This window comes from Cervus elaphus, chromosome X (genome assembly GCF_910594005.1).
Source record: "Cervus elaphus chromosome X, mCerEla1.1, whole genome shotgun sequence".
NCBI classification, from domain to species: Eukaryota; Metazoa; Chordata; class Mammalia; order Artiodactyla; family Cervidae; genus Cervus; species Cervus elaphus.
In genome coordinates this window covers 135,188,031-135,207,182 of record NC_057848.1, presented here as the reverse complement: position 1 = coordinate 135,207,182, position 19,152 = coordinate 135,188,031, and positions in this window count along the sequence as shown.

Below are 19,152 nucleotides of genomic sequence, written 5' to 3'. Positions count from 1 at the left end.
CTTCAACATAGCCCTGTCGAAGGATGACTCAGCTCTGAGGTGTGTTTGAAAATTTTCACATTAAAGAGGCTCCTTTCTTCTGTCCTAGCATCTCCTCCGCTGCCCAACCCCCTCACTTCCCCTGATTGGTGTCTTTTATTTAGTAATGAGCGCTGGACTCCCTGTAACCCTCCTGACAAATGGCTATGCCTATTCCCATCTGTCCCAGGAATATGAGATCAGAGACCTTGGAAATAGGGCTGCGCACCTGAAAGACAGGGTTTCTTGGACATAAAATGTTTCTTATGCTTTATTTTACCTCTTGTGAAGAGTATTGCTTGTAAAACTTTGTTGTGATCGACTGCCCCCCCCAGCCCTGTCACTTTCTTGTAGATGATTTCTGTTAGACAATTCAGCCAATGGGTTGGAATGAATGCAAACTGGTTTTCTCCCTAAAGCATCAGCGCAGCCTGCCCAATGGGACTGAGCCATTGTGGACAGACAGGCTTTCTCTGCCACTTCACCCAGGGCTTTCCTAGTGGCTCAGATAGTAAAGAAGAATCTGCCTGCAATGCAGGAGAGCTGGGTTCAATTCCTGGGTTAGGAAGATCCCATGGAGAAGGGAATGGCTACCCACTCCAGCATTCTTGCCTGGAGAATTCCATGGACAGAGGAACCTGGCGGGCTACAGTCCATGGGATAGCAAAGAGTTGGACACAACTGAGCAACTAACACTAACTCACCACCCAGGGCATGTGCAATCGGGGGAGGGGGGCATGGTTTCCTGAAAGTGGGGGTCGAGAGCCAGCCCCTCTGTCCAGCAGAAGATCCCAGCCTCTGGCTTAAGAGAGCCGACCAACCACAGCATCGCGGCTGGGGCTGAGCATGGAACATTTGGAGCTGGTGTAATTGCTTATGTAGTTTTAATTGCTCATTTATCATGCTAACAGGCCCAGAGTACTGATCGTTTGCGATGTGTTCAGTAATTAAAAGAGCAGGGGTGAGGTCGGGTGATGAGGAGCGGTGGGGTGAAATGAGGTGAAGAAAGGCCAAAACGCACAGCACAGGAGGCAAGTGGGGAGGCAGTAGCTTGTCCCCTTTCTGACACGGAGCAAAGGCTGTGTTCCATATGAGCATTTCCCAGCTGTTGGTTTGAACCCAAGAGCAACCATGCTCCCAGCTCCCTGCGAGGAAACCCAGTCCCTAGACAGCACTGTTCGGTTTGCACAACATGTCTGCCCACCTGATCAGGGATGTGGGCCACCCAGTTTTCAGGTGGGGAAAAAGAGGCTCCATAAAATGCTTCACCCAAGACCCCGTGGCAGCCAGCAGCTGGTGGAGAGAAAACCCAAACCCACATCTTGTCATTCCAAATCTCTGACCCTTTTTTCTTCCAGGGCATCAGCACATGCTGTTTTCTCTTGGCCACATTGACATTGCTGCAGTTGGTGGATTCTGGAATGAATACCCAATGGTCTAAGGGGATTTCTAATGCTGATTCCTAGGTCTGCCTTATAGAAGCACGGCAGGGTTTCGAGGGGTGGTGGAGGAGTCCATTTTTAGAAAACTCCCCACCCCGACCAGTGCTGATGATTGTCTGGGCTAGGATCCTCGTCTCAAGCACACGCCATTGGCCCCAGTCCCTCTTCAAAGAAAAGCATCATGGCAGGCATCTTGGTTTGAGTTCCCCCCAGAAATAGATTCCGGTCAAGGATTTGAGGGTAAAATGGTTTATTTGGAAGGTGAAGGGAAGGCTGGAAGGGTGTGAGAAAAGGGGAGGGAAGGCAGAAAATAGAGGGTGCATCATCAAACAAGTTACCTCTGTGGGCCACATGGGCTTAATCCCCATAGGGGACTGCATACCTTGCAGTCACTATATCCAAGGGGTGAGCACAGTGGGTGGTTTCTAGGCCAAATGTCCTGGGGGGGGTGAGCGTGTACATTCTCTGTGACCGTGGCTTTCAGCCGAACCTGCAGGGTAGAGCAGATTCCAGCCCCAAGGGAAAGTCCCCAGGCCAAAGAGATGAAGCTTCTGGCGTTTGTGGGTTTGGCGGGTGTGCACTACAGTGGCAGGCCCTCAGGGATACAGGCACAATGGGGACAGTGTCCCTACAGCAAGCATCTGTCATACTGCAGTAGAGCAGGCCCCGTCCCCAACCAGCTGTGCTGTTCATTCAATTTGCGAGTTGAAATCGTATTAGCGTTCCCCTAGGAGTTATTGATGGATTCATTTTCCTTCTGGGTTTCTTCCTATCCTCCCACTAATGGGGAAGATCCGCTGGACTCTAAAAGCCAAAGGAGACGTAGCCACCACTACTGGCAAGAAGGCAGTGGAGAGGGAGCTGCAGAGGACCTGAAATCTGTGATGTGGTCCATTCCTTCCAACTGCAATTCAGGAACATCATCCTTGTTCCTAGAGGAAGACACAGATGGGCGATGTGGGCATGTACAACCCACCCTAGGAAGTGAACCCAGGGTTATGTCTTCTGCCTGGCCGGATGACCATGGTCTGACAGCACCCTTTCCCTCTGAAGAAAGCACATTGACAAGCGAGTGAGTGAGCACGGTGTTATTTTAGGAGTAACACAGAATATATTCTAATTTGTTTAAGCCAAATTTGAGATTAGTGTCTTTTTATTGTTACTGTCAAATTTTGTATGTGGCAATGCACAGATGACGGGGACCTAGTCACGAAGAGCTACTATTCTGCACCATCACAAAGAAATGCATTTGTTTTTTCTTTTTGCGTCCAGGGCACCCAACTCCCTGGAAATGGTTTATTTGCACACATGGCCAACTTCCCATCAGGTGGTCAATAAATCAATCAACAAATATTGATGGTGTGTCTACATTGTGCAAGACATTGTGAAGAATTATTGTAAATATAAACATGGTCCCTGTCTCAATGGAGTTCATAGTCTAACTGGGGGCAAGATCTGTAGAGGTGAAAGGGAGCTTATAATGTAAAGCAGTGTACAGATGCTGAATGAGTGGGGAACACTCATTGATTGGGCTTGGGAGAAGTCAAGGAAGACTTCTTGGAGGAAGGGTGATTTGAGCTGAGCCTTGCAGGATAGGTAGGAGTTGGGCAAAAAAAGAGAACAGTGAAAGGCATCACAGGCAAGAGTTAGGAAACACCCAAGGCTTGTTCAGAGCCAGGCAGTGTGTTTGCCTGGCCACAGTAGGGCTCATAGATGGAACAGACACTGCGCAAGCTTGTGGGACACCCTGGATACTATTGCATCTCTTTCATTGGAAGCCTCACCCAGTCTTCAGTGTTGGAACTTGATCATGGCCATGGATGGAATTGTGTCTCTCGAAAATTCATACATTGAAGCCTTAACCTCCCAATGTGACTATATTTGGAGATAGGGCCTATAAGAAGCCCCTATAAGGAGATAATTAAGGATAAATGAGGTCACAAAAATGGGTCCTAATCATATAGGACTGGTGGTTTTATAAATGTGTGTGTGCACTGAGTCATATCTGACTCTCTGACTCTCTGGATTGTGGCCCACCAGGTTCCTCTGTCCATTGAATTTTCCAGGCAAGAATACTGGAGTGGGTTGCCATTTGCTTCTCCAGGGGATCTTCCCAATCCAGGGATTGAACCCACATCTCTTGCCTCTCCTGCATCTCTTACATTGGCAGACAGATTCCTTACCACTAGAGCCACCTGGGAAGCCCCAATATAAAAAGAGGAAGAAATCGCTCTCTCTTTCCTTTTTTCCCTCCCTCCCTTTTTCTCCCTCCCTGCCTCTTTCTCCCTCTGTGCCTGCACTGAAAAAAGGCCATGCATGGACACGAGGAAGGCAGCCATCTGCAGGCCTTCACCAGACACTGACCCTGCTGACACCTTGATCCTGGACTTCCAGCTTCCAGAGCTGTGAGAAATAACTTTGTGTTGTTTAAGCCACCCCCAGCCTGTGGCAGCCTGAGCTAAGACAGTCCCTCTCTACATAATGAAAGACAGGTACCCCTGGTATGTTTATTCATACTCCAAACAGGTTCCAGCTGGGGTACCTGGAGCTGGCAAGGGTCCCAGGGCCTCCCTGACTCCACCCACTCCACTTGGCAGGGCAGCCTGGCCTCTGCTGCCCTTTCTGGAACCCACAAGCCTTGCGCAAGTACAATTCTCTTCACGTCAGGGATGTGCGGCCGTTCAGACTGGTTGACCTGCTTCTCCCTCCACGTCCCTCCCCAGGCCATGTGCGAGGAGGGATGCCAGATCTAGCAAATAAAATCACAAGACAGCTGGTTGCATTTGAATTTCAGATAGTGTAGTCGTTCAGTCATGTCCGACTCTTTGTGGCCCCATGGACTGTAGCTTGCCAGGCTCCTCTGTCCATGGGGATTCTCCAGGCAAGAACACTGGGGTGGTTGCCATGCCCTCCTCCAGGGGATCTTCCCGACCCAGGGATTGAACCCAGGTCTCCTGCATTGCAGGCAGACTCCTTACCATCTGAGCCACTAGGGAAGTCAATTTAAGATAAAGAAATAATTTTGTTACTCTAAGTATGTCCCAAGCAATGTTTGGAAATACACTAAAAAATTATTCATTGTTTATCTGAAATTCAAATATAACTGAGTATCCTTATTTGATGGGGCAGCCCTCTGTGGGAGGGCATATGACCATGCATGGCCAGTCAGGAGACTCCATGTTCTAGATCACAGCAGTTGGCTCAGGGCTAGGCATGTGACCCAAGGTCAGACCCTTCTCGCCAACACACACTGGGGCTTCTGTTGGTGCCTTTGGGACCAAGGCCTCCCAAGCCGTGAGGATGAAGGAAGTGCTACAGCCATGGGAGGTTTTCCCCAGGGATCCTCCTGTCTGACAACCAAGTTCACTCAGACGAAAACAGAGCTGAGATAGGGGAGGAAAAAAAAGATGTCTAAAGATAGTGTCACCCCCTTAAACTTCAACTAAAACAGGAAGCAGTTTGAGTTGGGAATTCTTCAGAGTTCTGCCTCAGAGTTCTGGTGAAATCTGTGAGGGCAAAGTCATTGCAGGCCCACAGGACCCAAACCTGACTAAATTCAAAGGAATGGCTGCTCCTGGGACCTCCCCATTTAGTCACTGAGAGAATAGGGATTCCCTGGCCCAGAGGGCAATGAAAAAGCACATCTGGCTACCCGGGTGGCTCTGAGGTGCCACCTGGGTGATAGAATTTTCACCTCTGCTACGCTCCTGCCCCCTTGCTTCCCATGCCCCTCAGACGGTCTTTTCCGCTCATCCTCCCCTCACATCTAGCTCTGGTTTCTTCAAGCCTTCTTTGCTTTTTATTTTATTATCATTTATATATATATATATTTTTAACTTATTTTGGCAATGCCAGGTGTTTGTTGCGGTACGTGGGCTTTTCTCTCTTTTTTTTTTCTTTCTTTTTTGTTTGTTTTTGCCTGTTCTGGGTCTTCGTTGCTGCACTCGGGCTTTCTCCAGTTACAGAGAGCAAGGGCTACTCTCTAGTTGTGGTGAGCAACTAAGCACAAACCACCGAGGGGCTGCTGATTTATCCTGAACATCTCCTGGGCTGGGCTAGGAATAATGGAGCTAGAAGGACATTAGGGCTGATCCAACTCAACCCCTTCACCATCCCTATCACATAGATGAGGAGACTGACATTCAGAGTGGTTGAACCCCAAAGGCTTCATCATAAGTTACAAAGTTCATCGAATAAGAGGAAAGCCATTTGGTTTAGGGGAAAGGTCCCTGGATCTGGCTTCAGAAAGTGTGTATGTTCATTTGGGCTCTGTCACAAATTATTGAACCTCTTTATGTCCATTTCTTCAGCCTAAGAATGAACTTAGGGATTTCCCTGGTTGTCCAGTGATTAAGACTCTACGCTTCCAACACAGGGGGCTCAGGTTCCATCCCTGGTCTGGGAACTAAGATCCCACCTTCCACAGTGCAGCCAAAAAAAAAAAAAGAATGAGCTTAAAACCCACTCCCATTTACCTCATCCTGATGTCCAAGGCTGACAAAATTACAAAATGCCAAATGAATGTGCTGGACAAAGGCTGTGCAGTATTAATGTTATCAGTGTTACTGTTATTTAACAAGGCTAATCCACCAGTGAGGGAAATGAGCACACATCATGAAATTAATTATAGATTTTTTAAAAATGACTGTTTATATTGAAAGGAAGGCCTCATTTTTGCTGCACAATTTCAGGATAAGTCGTGTTTTGGAAAAATATTAATATTCAGAGCTGTGTTGATTAGCTTCACTCCTGTTGCTAAGCAACAGGGTCCTTTGTAGCCTCACAATGTTGGGATTTTTCTAGGGGTGGGGGCGGGGAAGGGGCTGGGGGATTAGAGGAAGGAAAGTACATTACAGTAAATTATTCCGCTGGTTCAGCCAATTCCAAAGTTGCTTCAAAAAAAAAATTGACTCCTTTAACAACCTATGTGATGATTATAGTTGTCGGACGAGGAAAACCAGAACGCGACCCAGAGCTCACCACTCACCCATGACTTGAGTTTCAGGTTTGGCAAGACTTGTGTTTACTAGATCAGGACTAAACCACACATGGCCCGGGGCTTTCCACCACTGACGTTCACCACGGTTCAGCAAGGGCAGCCTGCCAGTGTGGAGATTAGGGGGTCATGAGGCTGTGAGGAGTGTCTGCCCTGCATCCAATGAGCCCATCTCACTGAATACCTGCTGGGGCCTGAGTTGAATTCTGACACTTCGATGGGGACCATTCTGGTGCAAGTCAAAGAGTGTGTATCCTGGAACAAAGTGGAGACTCATGAATATTTGAAATGCATTGAACACCCAGGACAGGGCACATAAAAGTACTCTGCAGAGCCCCTAGAGGAGAGCATGGCTACCCATTCCAGTATTCTTGCCTGGAGAATCCCATGGACAGAGGAGCCTGGCAGGCTGCAGTCCATAGGGTTGCACAGAGTCAGACATGACTGAAATGACTTAGCATAGATGCTTGCACCCTACAGAGTACCTACTGTGTGCTAGTCCTACAGGATTAGCCCATCAAATTCTTGCACCAACACTAGGAAAGATGGAGTATCATCCCATTTGGGGGACTGGGGCACAGAGAGATTAACCAACTTGCCCCAGGTCACACCAGCTAGTGCCGGGCAGAGCAAGGGTTTAAACTCGTCTTCCTGTATGTGAGTGCCATGAACTCACTTGACTAGGCTGCCTGCTCCTTACTGGCTAGGAGGGGCTGGGAAGGGCATGGAGAGAAAATCTTGAGACTTTGAAGTTGGCTGGTGCCTTCTGCTAGGTGGAGGCCCCCTCAGTGAGTTTCCGATTTCATCACGAATTATTTTATATGCGATACTGTTCTAGTCACGATTGCTGCATTAATTACCCCAAACTTAGTACCATAAAGCAACGCCCATTTAATCATGCTTGTGAATCTGTGGGTCAGCAATTCGGGCCAGGGCTGGTTGGGCAATTCCTTTGCTCCTTGTGGCATCTACTGAGACCATCCTGTGGCTGGCTCTGGAGAGTTCTAGACGGCTTTGTGTTTTTCTAGATGTGTTTGGTGCTGTGGTGGGGACAAGCTGTCATCTAGAGCATATCTGGCAAGGTAGTCCCAGGGTGATGGAACATTTTACATGGCAACTGGTTGCCCCATAGCAACTGTCCCAGGAGACCCAGGTGGAAGCTGCATGGCCCTTTCTGACCTAGCTCAGAAGTCACACAGTGTCACGCATGCCATACTCTGTTGCAGGTGAATTTGAGCTTCTTGCTTTGTCGTGAAAGACTTTGGAGACAGAGTGATAGGTAAGAAGTAGATTTATTTAGAGAGAAACACATTCCACTGACAGAATGTGGGCCATCTCAGAAGGCAAGAGAGAGAGCTTCAAAATATGGGGTGGTTAGTTTTATAGGCTGGGTCATTTCATAGGCTAATGAGTAGGAGGATTATTCCAAGAATTTGGAGGAACAGGTGGGGATTTCCAGGAATTGGGCCACTGCCCACTTTTTGACCTTTGATGGTCAGCCTCAGAACTGTCATGGTGCCCATTGGTATGTCATTTAACATATGCTAATGCATTACAATGAGCGTAAAATGAGGCTCAAGGGCCACAGGAAGTTGACTCTTGTGCCATCTTAGACCCAGTTGGTTTTAACCAGGTTTGTCATGTCCTGTGGCTATGTCATTATTTTAAATGACATTAAATCATTGTGTCCTGCCCCCTTCCCTCCTATTTCAATCAAGTAAAGCAGTCACAAGCCCACTGAGACCCCAAGTCTCAATGAGAGGGGTATCAAAGAATTTGGGGGCCCTGTTTTAAAAATTTATTTATTTGGCTGTGTAGGGTCTTGCTTGCAGCACATGGGCTCTTTTGTTGCTCCTCATAGTACATGGACTTCCTTGCTCTGGGGCATGTAGGATCTTACTTCCCCAACCAGGGATTGAACCCACATCCTCTGCATTACAAGGCAGATTCTTAACCACTGGGCCACCAGGGAAGTCCGGGGGGGGGGGCCCTGTTTTAAAATGGCCCCAGGTACCAAGTTCCTTGTTCCAGTGAGTAATAGTTAGAAAAGTTTGGATGTTCCCCCAAACTGTGGAAATGTATGAGCAATAGAAACTTTGATATTCAACACTGTAAGTCTTACTCATACTGATTGATTTAGGGGGTGGCCAATTTAATAAAAGGTAGGCTTAAGAAGGGGCTTCCCTAGTAGCTCAGCAGTAAAGAATCTGCCTGCAATGCAGGAGGTGCAGGAGACATGGGTTCAATCCCTGGGTGGGGAAGATCCCCTGGAGGAGGGCATGGCAACCCACTCCAGTATTCTTGCCTGGAGAATCCCCACGGACAGAGGAGCCTGGTTGGCTACAGTCCATGGGATAACAAAGAGTCAGACATGACTGAAGCGACTTAGCATGCATGCACGCAAGCTTAAGATCTTTTGTTTGTTTGTTTGAGTTTTATGTTCAGATGTATTCATCAGCTGAAGCCTATCTGACTGACCAGCAAAGTCTCGTTTGTAATTAGTGAGCCAGTTGCATATAATGTGTTTATGACTTTTAAAAACCTTCATTCCACTGTGATCACAGTTGAAATATTGGTTTGGTTAGGGAAGCCTTTTCTTGTAAAAATCAACTGAAATCACGATATAGTTGAAAGACAGTTTGGATATTTTAATGAGCTCCACAATCCTATGCTATCCCATTTCTCATTCTCTGATGCTCTGTATAAGGTACTATGTTGGAGTCATTTTCTAAATTGAAATCTTGAGATGCCCAAGACCATCTATGGCAAAGACTATTCTCCAGTATACTGCCTCTCCTTCTAACAGTGATCAAACCCTGATTTTAAGCTAGGCATATGACCACCTAGAAGAAAAACTACATTTCCAAGCCTCCTTAGCATGTAGATGTGGCCATGTGATTAAAATCAGGCCACTGGGATATGAGAAGTATCATGTGGCTGCTCCCAGGAAACTCCCTGAAGAGACAGTTGCTATTAATCTTTTCTCCTTTTATTTTTCATCTCTTGCTGCCTGGAATGTAGATGTAATGATTGGAGCTTTAGCTACCATAATGGACCATGAGGACAAGGGTTTCCTTTTTAGCTAGAAGGAGCTGAACTGCCTACCTCTGGATTTTGCAAATAGAAAAGAAGCCTCTATCACATTTAAGCCACTGCAGTTTTGATTCTCCTTCGATTTTAGCCAAACCTAACCTAACCTAGTGAAGATCAAAGTATAGTATGAAATAAGTGACTTACTTTACAAGTTGAAAATGGGGACTTCTAGCCTAATTTCAGGATTATGGGGTCACTTCCAGTTATGAGAAATAATCTGAGAAATGCATGTTGAAATACTGGAATTTCTAGTACATTTATGTGACTTAATGAGACAGTGTGATATGTTTGAATTTAGGGCTAGCCAAGAAACTAGAGGACAATGGTAGCTATATAGCAAATGTCAGAGTTAAAAGAGAAATTTCATATGAGCCCTGATGAGGAAATCCTACTCAGATCCATGGCCTTGAATTTGGGGATGGCATTCTAAGCAGACAGATGAGCAAGAGTGAAGGCCAGGTGGTATAGAAATGCATGGAGTATTTGTAAGGTCCACATGGCTGGGTGGAAGACCAAGCTGGAGAAATCTCTTCAGTGGAGCTGTCCAGGCTTTTTGCCCAGCTCCTTCTGCCAGGCCTCAGGCAGCCATGTGGGCCTGGGACTTTTGGTGTACAATGAATGTCAGGGGTCTTAGTAACTATTCTCCCACGAAGGTCTCTTGAGCCTCATGTAGCTTTTATTTTTAATTTTTAAGTTTTTGCATATGGTGTGAGATAGGGATCCAACTTCATTCTTTTGCAGGTGGATATCCAATTGTCTTTGCCCCCTTTTCCCAATGCCTCAATCAAACACTGAGGCCTTTGATTCATGAGACAAGCAAGCACCACAGATTTCAAGTGAACTAATAACAAACATGAGCAGAGGCCAGGCCACACTCTTGGCACTGTTATTTACTAATTTTGACCTCAGTAGATTAATTTTAAATGTTGATCATCTCACTCAGCACATTCTGATAAAGGCCCTGCTGAGTGTTGAGCCACAGGAAGGAGTTCCTGGAAGCCCAAGTTTCCTTTTAAGTACCTCTCCCCAGAAATCTTTTCCTTGGAATTGGTGAGGTTTAGCAGGTATGTGAATTAGCAGTGAAGATTAGTACCATCCTGCTGAGAAGATGGCCAGTTGCCCAGAGCCTCGATCCACAAAGCTTGTGGTAATAATCTAATGTGGGGTGAGGGCAGGGGACATCATAATGAGATCCTTAAAACCCAGTTTCAAAGACTGAGGTGGTTTTTTTTCCTTCAATTTTTAAACAATAACAATGAATAAAATGTTCTCATGTGTTAAGATGTTAGGGGAGTTAATGCACCAAAATCTGGCTCTCTGAACTCCCTCCTTCCAGGGAAATTTAAAGGGCAAATAGTCAGGATAAGAAGTGAGCAAAGACAAGCAGGTTGTGCCTTGAAATGTTGGTGTAGATGACTCAGGATTTATGTCTTTGATCCATTTTTTAGTTAATTTTGTGTGTAGGGTCTGAAGTAGGGACCCAGCTTCATTCTTTTGCATGTGGATATCCATTTGTTCCAGCACCACTTGCTGATAGACTATTCTTTCCCCATTAAGTGATTTTGGCACCTTTGTCAAAAATCAGTTGACCATGGATGCATGGGCTTGTTTCTGGACTCCCAATTCTATTGTTCTATATGTCTGTCCTTATTTCAGTAGCATACTGTTTTGATTGCTGTAGCTTTGTAGTAAGTTTTGAAACTGGGCAGTATGAGTCCCCCAACTTTGTTCTTTTTTAGGATCTTTTGGGCTATTTGGAGTCCCTTGCAATTCCATATGAATTTTAGGATCTGCTTTTTTACTTTTGAAGAAAAGGCCATTGGGATTTTGATAAAGATTGTATTGAACTATAGATTGCTTTGGAGAGTATTGCCACTTAACAGTATTAAGCCTTCTACTCCATGAACATGGGATGCCTTTCCATTTATTTAGATCTTTAGTTTCTTCCAGCAATGATTTATAATTATCAGTATACAAGTCTTATACTACCTTAATTAAATGTATTTCTAAGTATTTTATTCTTTTTGATGCTATTGTAAATAGAATAATTTTCTTAATTTCATTTTTGTGTGTTGATCTTGTATCCTACAACTTTCCTGAATTCATACCTGTTAAAGGACTTGAAAATTATAGAAAAGCCCAATTCAACCTGGCTTGAACCATAAGAGAGGCTTATTGGCTCACATAATTAAGAAGTCTATGGGCTTCAGGCATGGTTATATCAAGGCTCTGGCTCCATTTCACTCTACTTCTCTCAGTTTTATCCTTCTCTAGGAATTAGATCTGTGCTCAAGTTGACCTCCCTCATGGTTTCTAACAGAAACTGGGTCTGCATGCTTCCTCAGTCACATCCAGGGAAAGGATTTTTTGAAAACCATTTCCTTCCCTCGGAAGTCCTAAATGTCTCTTTGATATGATCATCCCTGATCTTGTGACAGAGATAGACTTTCTCTGGTTGGCTTAGGCTATGGAGGTAGGAATAGGTTCAAACCCACCCAAGCTGCATGTTTGCTACACAAAGTGTATGTGTGTGAGTGGGCAGGGTGGGTACTAAACAAAGAGAGGTGGTTCTTAGAGAAAAACCTCAGGGCTGTTAGGAAGGGGAAGAAAGAGTGTCTGCCAAACCTATGAAATTTGTATAGTGCCAGGCAGCATTGGAGGAATATTTGCTGAATGAATGAGAAATTCCTCTAGTCCTTTCACTGATACACAGCCTCCATCTAGTGATGGCCAACCTTTCAACGTCTGGAAATCCCCTACTGAGATGCCAGGCTCTTCTATGGGGAAGAAAGAGTTCTTTCTATGGCCTCCATAACTTCTCTGCTTTCCAAGCAACAAGACTCTGGTAGAATAGACCTGGAAAACTGAGAACACTGGGAATCCACATATTCGAAATGAACAGGTTGGACCTTGTGGGTTCATGGTATGACTCTGAAGTCCTTGTCTACAAATTGCTCCCCAAACCTGATGCCTGACATTCTGCCATTAGGAATTCACTCCACTGGTTTAAGTTTAAAAGACTTTTTTACCTTCACACCACCCCCCACCACTCCCCAAACTGGGACTTTTGTTTGCAATGAAGCATCTTAACTGATAGAGTAGGGAGCCTACATTTGTATGATCCAAACCAAAGCAACACTGATGTACTCTGAAGAGTATATTCCCCAGTAGAGCATAACCTATACCAGAGAAATAGTCAGGGATAAGGGTCCCAGGAACCTCAGGTCCTGAATTATGAGAACTCATTTCTCTTCCTAGACATTCAGCTTGAGTTTAGTTTCATCAGCTGCAGACTCAGCCTCTTCTTTAATTAATATTAAGCTCCATTGTAGCAGGACTACAATAGCTCTGGTCCCACATGCATTTCTAAATCTTTGCCACTCTTGCATCAGAGGTAGAGTCTATGACCCTTATCCTTGAACCTCAGTGACCCTGTTACTGCTTCAACCAAGAGAGTGTAGAGGAAATGATGCTCTATGACTTCTGAGGCTAGATCATAAAAATGTAATGTACTCTTGCCTTACTCTCTTGGGACACTTGCTCTGGGAACCCAGCTATCATGTTGTGAGGAAGCACAAGCAGCTCATGGAGAGGAACCATGAGCCCCAGCCCACAGCTGCAGCTCAACTTTGAGCCAGCACCCATTACCAACTTGCCAGTCATGTGAGAGAGTCATATTGAAAGTCAATCCTTGTGTGGTAGGGAGCATCTAAGATGGCACCCAATGATGGTATTCTTACCCTTGTGGCATCTCCTCCTTCTCCCTACTGTAGACTAGACTAAGCACCTACCTACTATCCAGCAGAAGTGATAGGATGGTTAGGTTATAAAAAGACTGTGGCTTCTGTCTTAGACACCCTCTCATGTACACTCTCTCATTTGCATTTCTTGCCCTGGGGGAAGCCAGATGCCATGTCGTGAGGCAGTCCTGTAGAAAGGCCCAAGTGCTGAGAGACTAAGACCTGACATCAGCCACGTGAGTGAGCTTGGAAGCAGATTCCTCACCAGCTAGGCATTCAGAAGAGAACCCAAGTGCAGCCAGCAGCTTCATTATCATCTCATGGGGCACCTGAAGCCAGAAGCACCTGGCTAGATTTCACCCAGATTTTTGATCTTCAGAAAATGTGTGAGATTATAAACATCTTTTTAAGCTACTAGATGTTGGGATAAATTGCTGGGCAGCAAGAGATAACTAACACCATCTTCTACTCCCTAATCAAGTCAGCTCAGCTGATGCTACACGGACAAGAGTGAAGGTGTCCTCTCCAAGTCCTGCCCAAATGATAGAACTGTGGGTAAAATAAGTGACTGCTGGGTTTTTAACCCACTAGGTTTTGGAGTCATTCATTATGATCCTATGGCTAACTTTTTCTCATTGGGAATTATATGACAGATGTTGGGGAAAAAAAGCAACAATCAAACCAGGCCTAAACATTCATCTACTGTAGCCTAGTGTATTCATTATGGCAGCTAAGGCTGCCATAATAAGGGCCACAGACTGGGTGGCTTAAACAATAGAAATTTATTTCTTCACTGTCCTAAAAGCTAGGAGTCCAAGATCAAGGTGTTGGCAGGGTTGGTTTCTTCTGAGGCTTCTCTCCTTGGCTGACAGATGGCTGCCTTCTCCTTGTGCTCTTGCAAGGTGTTCACTCTGTACCTGTGTGTCCAAATTTCCTCTTCTTACAAGGACCCCTGTCATAGTGGATGAGGGCCCACTCTGATGGCTTCATTTTCACTTAATCACCTCTGTAAAGATCCTATCCCCAAATAGAGTCATATTCTGAGATTGTAGGGGTTGGGGCTTCAACATAGGAATTTTTGGAGGGCACAATTCAGCCCATAAGGCCAGTCAACCCAATTCTTTTAGAAGGTCCACAAAGAACTCATTTTTCCAGAAATAAAAGTCTTTCTCTCTTCTTGTTTAAGCATTCCACAATGGGACAATTGTTATAGTCTTCCCAAGGTTTTTTTTTTTAATCCGTTTTAAAATTACTTCTGCCTTGAGGAAAGCAATACCTACTAATACTGCTCCTAGTAATCCCCTTTGCCTCCCTCCCTACAAGTTTATGGGCTTTACCGCGACAGGTCCAGAGCCTTCAGGGGACAGAGGCCCATGGCAGTCATTCTACCTGCCAGGACCAAAAAAGTACCATAACCTCCAGGAAAGGGTGTTTAGCTGGAGGGGCATTTGAATCATCCAGGGACCATGCTGGGGTTTATGGGTGGAAGGGAAGATCTTTGCAGAGTTTCTGGAAGCAGTATAAATTGAAGTCACATGAGAAAAATAAATACCTAGCCTAGTGCCTGTCCTCTGGTTGTGCCAATGTGTAGAAAGGAGGACAGAAAGGTGGGCTCGAGGGGAACAGGACACACCAGAAGCGCCTCAGAGAAGCCTCTGCTCAGGAAAAGTCTCTGTTGATTAGCAGCCTCACGGTTTTTACCACCCTGACCCATGCCCTGAGCAGGAGAGCTCTGCTGTAGTAGAATGATGGCCCGTAGCGGGAAAACTTGCCTCTTTCCCACTCTTCAATTTGTAGGAAAAGAGAAAACAACCTGGGGAGAAGTGTCTGGCCTAATAACTGGAATTAATGCTAAGCTGAGGGTCAGAGCTTTCTGCTTTGCCCCAAGTCAGCAGCCTTCCTGTGGTCATTAATCCTGGGTAAGTGCTTAAGAGGAGGCCAGGAATCACCTCCTCTGGCCTCACTAAATCTACCACCAACCTAGGATGGTGGGCCCCGTGTTTTACCCCTGGAGTCAGTGTTTGCCTGGACCCTGGGCCTAATGACCGCCAAAGGCCTATGTCTGCTTGAAGTTCTGTGACTTCTGTGGGCCTGCGTCTGCCACAGGCCTGTATCCACCAGAGGGCCTGGGTCTGCCTGCCTTTTTGCTATAGGCTCTGTGGACTGCCAGGACCAAAAAAGCACCATACGAAGGAGAAAGGAGGGGCCCTTAGTGGCTTCTTTCCATCCGAGCTGTCCATGTCAGGGGGTGAGGGGCATGAGTTCGAGGTGTAGAAGGGCAGCCTTCTTCCACAGGATTCTGGGCCTGCTTTCCTGGTGAGGTTTGCTCGTCTGCTCTCGGTGGACACGTCCTGCCAAAGAAAACAGAACAACGGCCCAGCAGAGAAGCCACTGGGTACAGAGCACAAGCCTCTAAATAGCTCTTCAGCTCTGGTCTAAACCTCAGAAATGTGACTCTGGGTAGGACAAAGTCTGCTGAGGAGCAGAATTGGGACAAATAGATAGCAATGCAGGGCTGCTGTAATTCCTCATAATCGCAGGTTTAGAAGAGACGTGGTCTTCACGGGAGACTCTCAAAGTGACCCATGGTGGCCAGACTTCATTTTACAGAAGGGTCCCCCGAGTCACCTTCTCACAGGGGGTGGGGGCCCTCCCGGAGAAGGCCCCTGACACAGGAGGGTTGGTTTGCTGGCGGGTGGGCCTCCTGGCTTTGGCCCAACATCCTTGGCTGAGGCTGGAAGATGCTGATTAACATGAAAAGGGGACACTTCAGTGGCTGGCTCTCTGGGCGGCTGAGGGGGACGGTGATCATTCTGTCACTGTCTTTCTTGGCCAATTAGATGATTCAGCATATTCCCAGCCTCTCTCTTGGCTGAGGTGATTTATAGTAAACTCCGTGGGCCTGACTAGGGTGAGTGATGGGGAATAGGGGCCCATCTTCCGTGTGTGTGTGTGTGTGTGTGTGTGCGCGCGCACTTTACACATCATGTACACAGCACCAGATGGGGATTGTGTGCGAGAGCTGAAAACATTTGCAGGCCTCTCACAGCCATTCTGCTGGCTGACAATTTCTATTGGAGGAATTCTTCTCTCTGGAGAAAATGTTGACTTACGAGTATCTCTTCAAGGAAGGAAGGAGGAGGAAGGCAGGGTTTTAGGATGTTGTCCACTCACCTGTTGTGAGTTAAGAGCTTTGGGGAAACAGATGAGAAAGTGCTTGATCTGAGGGAGGTGGGAAGGGCTGAGCCACTTGGCTCCCCCTGGTGTCCTAGGTCACTTCTCTGCCAGCAGCAGCAGCCGGTGGGCCTGAGGCCAGGGTGGAGGCTATGGGCAGACATGATGGGAATGTGTGTGTACATATGAGATGTGCCTAAGATGCACTTCTGCAGCATCATTCAAGTGTTTCTTGTAGATGTTTTGATGGGTTGCTCTGGGTAATTGCTCTAATGTGTGGCTCTGTCCATCCTGGGGTGTGGGGATATCTTGTATCTACTGAACCAAGATGGTGAGGGAAATGGTGCTGTGTCTTAAGGGGTGAGGGAGCCCCAGCTCAATCTTCCTGGAGGAGTCAAAGATGGACCCTGATGGCTTTTTGGCAGCTGTTTCCATCCATGTATCTTGCCCCCAAAGAGTCTGTAACTTCTGTAATAAACTCTTCATATCATTTATAGAATACTGACCATTGCTGGCCACTCCCTAAGTAACTCATTGGAAATTGGAGGGTCTTGGCCTGCCTGCTCTCCCTGACTATCCTCATCATTCTCACCATCTATCCTATCAGCATCATCTCTCCCCATGTATAATAAGTACATAGGACGGGCCAACAATTATTCCAAATGCTTTACAGATCTCATTTATTCCCCAAGATGATCCTTTGGCAATACTATTAGCATCCAGCAATGGTTAACTGCAGGTGTCACCTTGCCTGGGCCATGGGCAGCCCAGAACATTATTCTGGATGTGCCTGAGAGAGTGTTTCTGGCTGAGGTTAACATTTGAATCTGGAGCTTGAGTAAAGCAGATTTCCCTCCCCAATGTGGGAAGGCCTCGCCCAACTAGTTGAAGGTCAGACTAGAACAAGAAGGCTGAGTAAGAGGTAACTTCACTTGCCTGACTGATGAGCTGGGCTAGTGGTCTTCTCCTGCTCTCAGAGTGGAACTTAAAACATTGGTTCTCAGGCCTTTGAACTCAGACTGGAACTACCGCTGGCTGTCTTGGGTCTCCAGTTTGCTGACTATGGATCTTGGGACTTCTAAGTCTCCATAAATCTCTATATGTGGTATGTACAGATAGATATATGGATATATATGTACCTTATTGGTCCTACTTCTTCAGAAGACTCTAATACATGTCCCCATTTAGTGCACAGGGAAACTGAGGCATGGAGAAGTGAATTCATTGCACAAGGTCTTACTTAGGGAGTTAGGATTTGCACCCAGGCAACATGACTCCAAGGACCTCCTGCCTAAACCTCTAGATCTCCTGCCCTCTGTCTCCTTGGCTTCTGCATATTCAAATAATTCTTCAGCATGGGAGAATGAGCTGAGAAGTGTGGGTCCCTGCGCCTGGCCACTAACTTGTGCCCCTTGCCCCATCCAAAACCCTGGAGGCCCCATCATAGGATTAGTGAGAATTCCTGAGGGCTGGCTTGCCACATCCTGGGTTCTCCAACCACAATGATCCTGAGAAGCCAGGTGATGAGGTGAAACAGGAGGTGAGAGGGGGCTTGTGTCTAGCTGGCCGTTGACATGTTGTGGGACCTTCCCTCTGTACCTCCGTTTTGTCAACTGTGAGAGAGAGGTTGGAGTCTCGCTGATCTTGGTGACTCCTGAATCCCAGGGTTGCACAGGGCTGCGACTTTCTAGATGAATCATCAAGCTGCGTGAAATAACCACCGTAGCCATTTCTCTGCCTGAGGGCTTCACAGGGGACTGCAGAGCAAGGAACGTGGAGGCCGGCAGTTCAGGGTTTGCAGCCACCCTCTGCCCTTTGCTGGGAGACTTTGGGCATATTTGCTCATCTCTCCCAGCCTGTTTCTATAAAATGGGGCTAGTGATACCAAGTCTGGGGGATGGCTGCCATGGTTACAGGAGGTGAGGCTGGCACCGTGCTGATATAAGTGGCTCCATAGTCTATGGTGCGTCCTTCCTGTCCTGACTCGATTTACGTCAACATGGCTCATTTTCCCAGCCCGAGGCCTCTAGGCGTCACTCCCCTTCCCTTTCGGGAGTCTGAGAAAGCCTTGAGAACACAGCAGAAGCCAGCTCCTCCCTTAAAGGGTCAAGCTTGCTTCCTCTCTTGATTTGCTCCCCCTCTTCCTTGTTTCCTGGCTCTTTTCCCTGATTCATTTCTATTTCTCCATAAGCAGTTACTAAGAAGCTCTCTACATGTGCATTTGTGCTGTTTCTTTCAGGGTCACGTTTGCGCCAGCTTTCTGCACGTGAAGCAAACAGCCTTCCTTCTTCTGAGCTCTGTGTCACGTGGCTGCTTAAAGCAGGGAGGAGGGTGGGGGCTGCCTCCACAAGGCCCTGTGTGGGTGTAGATGTGGACATGTAGATATAGAAATCCACATACATATGTTTGTGTGCATATTTGTGGGGGCATACATGTGTGTGCATCTAGGCATCCACAACATCCATGTATGTTCGTGCACGTGTGGACATCCACATGTGTGTATGTGTGAGCACATGTGGACACGGTGTACATATGTGTGTATGTGAAGTCACCCATGGAGGCATCAACACCCAAACCTGGTTCTCTAGTAGATGCATAAGTGAGTCTGGTAAGTTTCTCTTCTCACCTTGCCCCCAAAGCATAAAATTACTAGTGAAAATCAAGTTGTCTCTACAGGGCTTGAAGGAAG